Source organism: Eulemur rufifrons, chromosome 17 (assembly GCF_041146395.1).
Source record: "Eulemur rufifrons isolate Redbay chromosome 17, OSU_ERuf_1, whole genome shotgun sequence".
NCBI classification, from domain to species: Eukaryota; Metazoa; Chordata; class Mammalia; order Primates; family Lemuridae; genus Eulemur; species Eulemur rufifrons.
The window spans coordinates 94,577,501-94,585,021 of NC_090999.1; the positions used below are offsets into that span (position 1 = coordinate 94,577,501).

General features: G+C 37.9%; 1 pseudogene; it reads right to left on the reverse strand.

Moving 5' to 3' along the window:
- Positions 1 to 872: 872 nt before the first annotated feature.
- Positions 873 to 2,622, reverse strand: LOC138398094 (oxysterol-binding protein-related protein 9 pseudogene; annotated as a pseudogene).
- Between the last annotated feature and the right edge of the window lie 4,899 nt (positions 2,623 to 7,521).

Genomic DNA, 7,521 nt, shown 5'->3' on the forward strand with positions numbered 1-7,521 from the left:
ATGGGAAGATTGATAAATAATGATAAAATTGAAGAAAACTTTTCTGCTGCAAAAAGCTGCCTAAAGCAAACAAAGGCAATGATCTATTTAATGTTTTAACTTCTACTGAGAATCCAGGTCTCTCTTAGAGAAACCGTGTTGTCATCTGTTCTTGCTGGGCTCCATCAATAATTGGTTCCATGGCAGTTTTTTCCTCCTTTGTAAAAAGAGAAAAGCCTTTTTTCAAAACACACTGCTTTCTTCACAGAGAGGTGGTGGTGTCAAAATCTCTTAGAAATGACATGAAAAAAATGTGGATGATGCCACACAAACAATGTTATTAAACAAAGATCAATTCATCTGAGAATTTTTTTTTTAGGTTGAAAAAATTACTTTATGAAGCCTTAAGAAGCGCTGAGTATAATTATAATTTAATAATATTTCACTTCCAAAATAAAAGTCATTATAGGTGAGACCATGAAATTTCCTAACACTTCATTTTTGCGCTAATTTTCTAAAACAACTCAGAGGAACCCATATTTACAATAGGTGGAGTATTTATGAAAAATCTGGCATCAGGTATATTTTATATGTGTGCGTGTGTGATATATATAACACCAAAAATTATATGAACTAAGAAACAGAGCTTGTATATCTTAATAGCAGTACTAGAGTGCAGAGTTAGGGACTTGGATTTATAAATGCTTTCCAATGCCTGGGGTTTGGAAAAGGAGCAGACATCTTGTTTTCAAAACCTGAAGTTTTTCTCAGGACTGAAGTCAAAATCGTAACTGCCACAGAGGAAAAAAGGGAAGCTTTTCCCGCTTTAATTGTTCATCTGCGTGAGAAAGTCAGTATCCCTGAGATAGGAACCACTGTAATAAGGGAGTGAATAGGTTCTCCCAAAGGAAGATTGTTTGTTGCTGAATTACGCCTACTGGTCATCAGATGTAAACTTTGCATTTCCCAGCCTAATGTTTGGCAGCACCAAGACGTTTTAGTAATGGTTCATCATAAACCCAACATTCTCCATCTTCATGAAATAACCTGGTCTCCCCCTGAATTTCCTTCTCCTTCCTTTCTCGGGCTTCTGCTCTTTGTCTTTCTTCAAGTCTGTGCTTTGCTTCAGTTGCTGCATCAATGTCTCTGATTTTTAAGTTGAAAGTGACATCCTTCCAAAGGCAGCGGGATTCATCCAACTTCCTCACTTTCTTTTTGATTATAGGCAACTTCTTGGTATCTACAAAGACTGTATTTTCCCCTGTTGCATATTTTGCATACATTACACCATTCCACTCCCCTTCAATAGAGCAAAAAGACTTCTTGTCATTTGGAGAAAAAAATCTCAGCAGTAATTCTGTGCTTCTTGCCCCCATAGAAAGGTTTAGCGTGGAAGACGATATTTGCACTATAGCCCATTTTGGAACAATTAATATTGCATTCTCCTCCTAATTCCACCCAGGGCACTGTGAGGATAGACCTTCCATAACCGTTGGGGAATGTGAGAATGTAATGTTCATCATAGTCTAGACACGAGACACAGCCCTGCCCTATGTTGTGCACCCCAATTGACATTCCAAGGAATTTTGATTTGGTCCAGATATGAGCATTGAATTGTATCTTCTTGTTAAAACACTCTGCATAAAGGCTGAAATGGGTGGATGATGGGAAACCTGCTCGGCCACAAATGTGACACTGTTTTTGGAAACCCCAGGTACTGGTCCTTCTGAAACTAGTTCTGTATTCTCTTCAGTATCATTTGGTAATGTCCAATGACATTGAAAGATTTGGAGAAGTGAGACTGCTACTAGGTGGTGAATGGCCACTGCCTGTACTATTTGGTGTTGGAGTCTGATGATGTCCCAAAGTAGCTAATACAGGCCCAACTGGTAGGGAAGATGGATGCTGCTTGGACTTACACAACTGAGCAGGTTCTGGAGGTAAGACAGTCTGGGAAGGCATTGTGCTGATCACAGGTTCCAAGGGACTAGGCTGATAAACTGCATCTACAGGATTAATAGTACTTATAATTCCATCTGCGTGCTTCTCTGCATTACTCTGGTCTTTAGCAATCTGCAACAATACAATGCAGTGTTTAATTGATTCTACCGTGCTATTTGTTGTCTCTTTGAGAGTGTCGATTTTCTTTCTCTGTTCATCATCTTTGCAGTTTTGAAGCTTGTCATCAAAAAGCTTTAATTGCTCTATCAAGATTTGTAGGTAAGCATCAGCCTCTGTAAGTTTCTTATCAAAGTCTTGAACACTAGGAACAAATCCTGAATCCAAACCTTGAAGCTGGAGAGTGTGTCGAAGAATTATTTCTTCTAAGGCATGGATCCACTTCTCTCGCTCATCAGCATCACGTGCCTGGAAATGGAAGGTTTTCTGATCAACAGTTATTGTGAAGGTGCTGTCGTCCTCATCGTCTATACCAATCACAGCTCCTCTGAGTCTAACACATCCTCTTCGAGAGCCTCTCATCATTTTGTCCTTGGACGAGTAGTAGAAGAGCAGTCCTGCATTGTAGTCCAGCACGAACCAACGATACTACCAGCCCTTCATCACATTAGTCCATTTGCTCAGCGGCCCTTCCATGATGGACACCATCTTGGGAGCCACCAATAACAACCGAGAATTTTTTTTTTTAAACTCTGAGACAACCTAGGAAAAGAGCATATAAATCTCCTGCTCCATTCCAAAATTTGGTGGCTTAGCAGAGTAAAGAGCTTTTAACAGCATGTTTGAGTTGAAAAGTGAATTAAAGATGTACAGATTCAGTAGAAGGAAATCAGTAAGGACACAGTTGAACCCAGTAGCATGATCAGTCTGTTGAATATAATTGATATCTGTAGACTACTTCATCCAACACCATGAGAATACAAATCCTTCTCAATCTCTCATAAAATATTCACTAAGACAGACCACATTCTGGGCCATAAAACACACCTTAACAAATTTAAAAGGCTGGAAATTATATAATGTCTGCTCTCAGATCACAATGGTATTAAACTAGAAATCAGTAACACAAAGACAATGAAAAAAATCACAAAATACATGGAGGTTAAACAATGCACTTCTAAACAGCACATGTGTCAAAGAAGAAATCTCAAAAGAAATTTAAAAATATTTTAAACTAAGTAAAAATGAAAACACTGCCTATCAAAATTTGTAGGATGCAGCTAACACAGGGTATAGAGGTAAATTAATGGCATCCAATGCACATATTAGAAAAGAAAAAAGATCTAAAATCAATCATCTAAACTTCCATATTTTGGAACTAGACAAAAAAAGAGCGAATTCAATCAAAAATGAACATAATAAAAGAAATAATAAAATTAGAGTATAAATCAATAAAATTGAAAACAGGAAATCAATAGAGAAAATCAACAAAACCAAAGCTTATTCTTTGCAAAGATTTATAAAGCCAATAAGCTTCTAGCCAGGCTAAGAAGAAAAGAGAGAGAGCACAAATTACTTACATTAGAAATGAGAGAAGGGACATTACACATCTAGTGGACAATGAAAGGATAATAAAGGAATACTATGAAAAACTAGGTCAACAAATTTGATAACTTAGATGAAATGGACAAGTTCATGGAAAGATACAATCTCCCAAAACTCACACCAGAAAAAATAATCTAAATAGGCCTATACTACAAAAGAAATTGAATCAATAATTAATAGCATTCCAATATAGAAGATATCAGGCCCAGATGGGTTCACTGATGAAGTCTGCCAAACATTTATGGAAGAAATTATATCAATCCTATACAATATTTTTCAGAAAATAGAAATATAGGCAATATTTCCTTAATCATTCTATGAGGCCAGCACACCTTTATATCATAAAAAGTCAAAAAATTACCAGAAAACTATAGACCAATATCTCTCATGAACATAAATACAAAATATTAGGAGATAAAATTCAACAATATATAAAAAGAATTTTATGCCACAACAAATTAAGATTTATCCCAGGCAGGCAATGCTGGTTCAACATTCAAAACTCAATTAATGTAATCCATCACATCAACAGGCTATAGAAGAAAAATAATACAATCCCATTAATAGATGCAGAAAAAATCTTTGACAAAATCTGACTCCAATTAATGATAAAAAAATTGAGTAAATTAGGAATAGAGGGAAACTTCTCAACTTGATAAGGAACATCTACAAAAAACTTAATAGTTAATATCATACTTAATGATGAGAAACTGGAAGCTTGCTCACTAAGAGCAGAAACAAGGCAAGGATGTTCCCTCTTGCCACTGTGTTTCAATATTATACTGGATGTTCCAGCTAATGCAATAAGACAAGAAAAGGAAATAAATGGTATATAGATTGGGAAGGAAGAAATAAAACAATCTTTGTTAGCAGATGACATGATTGCCTATGTAAAAAATTTTGACAGTATGACAAAAAAAATTCTGGAATTAATACATGATTATAACAGGGTTGTGGGGTACAAGGTTAATTACAAAAAATGAGTCACTTTTCTATACCAGCAATGAATGAGTAGAGTTTGAAATTCAAAACATATATGAGAAAAAACACAAAACTCTGTTGAAAGAACCCAAAGAAGAGCCAAATAAATGGAGAGACATTCCACATTTAGACAGGAAGAGTAAACATTGTCAAAATGCCAGTTTTTCCCAATTTGATTTATAGTAAATCTATATGCAATCCCCATCAAAATCCCAGCAAGTTGTTTTATGGATATTGACAAACTAATTCAGAAGTTTATATGGAGAGGCTAAAGACCCAAAATGGTTAACATGATATTGAAAGAGAAGAACAAAGTTAGAGTACTGACACTGCCTGACTTCAAGACTATAAAGCTACAGTAATCAAGACAGTGTGGTGTTGTCGAAAGAATAAATATATCAATGGAACAGAATAGAGAGCCCAGAAATAGACCCACATAAACTGATCAAAAATCAACTGATCTTTGACAAAGGGGAATAAGCAGTAAGATGTAGAAAAGATGGTCTTTTCAACAAGTTATGCTAGAACAACCAGGCATTCATAAAAAAAAAAAAGAAGAAAAAGAAAAGAATCTAGACACAGACCTTACAAAAATTAACTTAAAATGGATCACAGGTAAAGAAAAATGAGGGAATCAAGATGGCGGATGAGAAAAACCACCAGCCAGAGTGTCTCTACAAGAAAGAAAGATTTTAGAAGAAAGTGAAAAAAATAGTCAGGCAGACGAACATAGATCAGATGAGGGTAGAAAGGGAGAGTGCCTGAAACTATAGGAGACCCCACATGAAGAAGCTGCGGAGGAGAACTGGAAGGAGAAAGGCCCCTGAGAGGCTTGGAGACCAGCAACAAGGGTGCTGCTTGGCTGGTGACTCTAAGAGAGCGGAGCAAATCCTGAGGTGGTGAGACACCGATCCAGCCCGGGCACCCCGTGGGTGACTTGAGACCAGCACTCCTCAGGGACTGATCTCCAGGGCCCAGGGGACAGGCCTGCAGACCAGATCCCGTATACCCAGGCCTCAATCGCATTGCCCTGGGGCACAGAAGGGTTATTTGTGAACGACCCTACTGAGTGTGTGTGCCTTCAGGGGCAGATCAGTATGCCTGAGGGGCAACCCTCCTCTCACAGGAAGGCCGTGCCCCCAGCCCAGTCTGTGATCCTGGGCAAGGAACCTCCTGGGCAGTATGACAGCCAGGGTAGATCCACTGGCTTGAGGTCCTGCCTGCTGGCAGAGGCCTCGGAGAAACTGCAGAGTGCGGGAGGGTGAAAAAGAGTTAGACCTGCTCTAGAGTGTAGGTCTCAGACAGCCCCACCCCCACACTCAGACTTTCCTGCTGAGAGGGGCCATTCTAGACCCTCCCTGGCAGCTTTGCCCAGAGGCAGAGAACAGACCTTTGAGCCCTGCTAACAGCATTTGTGGAGCTTGAGGGCAGGCTCACCCAACCCAGCTCTGCCCAGACTCACTCCCTGACCTGTCCCAACTGAGGTGCAGAACAAGGACACTCCTGGAAGTCCCAGGGCACCACCCACCACTTAAGGCACAGGGGTGTCTCTCCAGAGGAATGAGAGCTGGTTACAGGACCCAAAAACAACACTGCAGCCTGCGCCTCCCAGCAAGTGCCACCTACTGACACGGAGGTCATTCTGCACAGCCTTTTACTGCATCTACTGACTCATGATATAGGGTGTGGTCAAATCTGACCCACAAACACCACCTAGTGCCTCAGAGACTAAACAGGGAGTGTCATCACCCAAAAGAAAATCTAAATGCAAGAAGCAGTAGCTGATGTAGATGGGAAGGAATCAGCGAAAGAACTCCGGAAGTATGAAGAATCAAACGGAAAGGACACCCCCAAAAAGAAACACCATCTCTCTAGCAATGGACATTAACCAAACTCAGAACACCAAAATGACAGAACAAGAATTTCAAACATGGATCATCAGAAAACTGAACAATATGCAAGAAAAAATGATAACCAATACAAACAAACCACAAAAAAAAAAAAAAAGAAAGAAAGAAAGAAAGAAATCCAGGACTTGGAAGAAAAATTCAACTTTTTTTATGTTTTCCACTTGTTCTGCACTTTCTATGTTTCTTCTCTCTTTGTCTTCTTTTGCATTTTTTAATTTCAATTTTTCCTCTACTGACCTCATAATGTGCAATTTTTATTCTTTAATGGTTACCCTAGTAATGTAAGTGGAGATACTTAAGGTTTCATTATCTAAAATTAATAAGGTTATCTTTCTCCTGAAAACTGTAGGGATCTTAGAACACATTTATTCCAGAACCCTTTGTCAATATATATGCTATTATTGCTGTTTATGTTAGCTCCAACTTAGTTTTTACCTTTAAGGTGTTTCATATTTTATTTTATATGTAGACGTCAATGTTTTCATATATTTATCTACCTATTAACCAATTTCTCAACTCTTCCTTTCTTACTGTGTGTCAGATCTTCCATCTGGGAATCCCTTTTCTTATATCAGAAGGATTTTTTAGATTGTATATTAATGAGAATTTTCTAGTGGAAAACAATTTTTGTTTGAAAATGTCTTTTTTATTTTACTCACAATATTGAAGTATACTTTTATTCGATGTAGAGTTCCAGGTTGACAACTGATTCTCTCGGAATATTGAGGATGTCATGCCACTCAGTTTTAGCATTCATCTGATACTTTGAATACAGCTTTATCTCTAGCTACATTTTATATCTTATCTTTATGTTAGAAATTTTGCAGTTTTAGTATTACGTACATAGATATGACTTTATTTTATTTTTCCAGCTTTATATAATAGGAATTCTTAATTCTGTAGATTTGAAAGACCTTCAACCATTATCTCTTCAAATATTGCCTCTGCTTCATTTTCTCTTTCCTCCATCTAAAACCACTATTATGACATTGGGCAACCTACAGTCCATAACTACTGACAAATATTCTCTCTTTGAGGAAATTGATTGGGATCCTCTAGATCCTGTCTTTGGGTGTGTCCTAAGCCCAATTTTAGCAAGAATTCTATTAAGTCAGTTTAGCCAAAAAACACCATCCTTAATATCTGC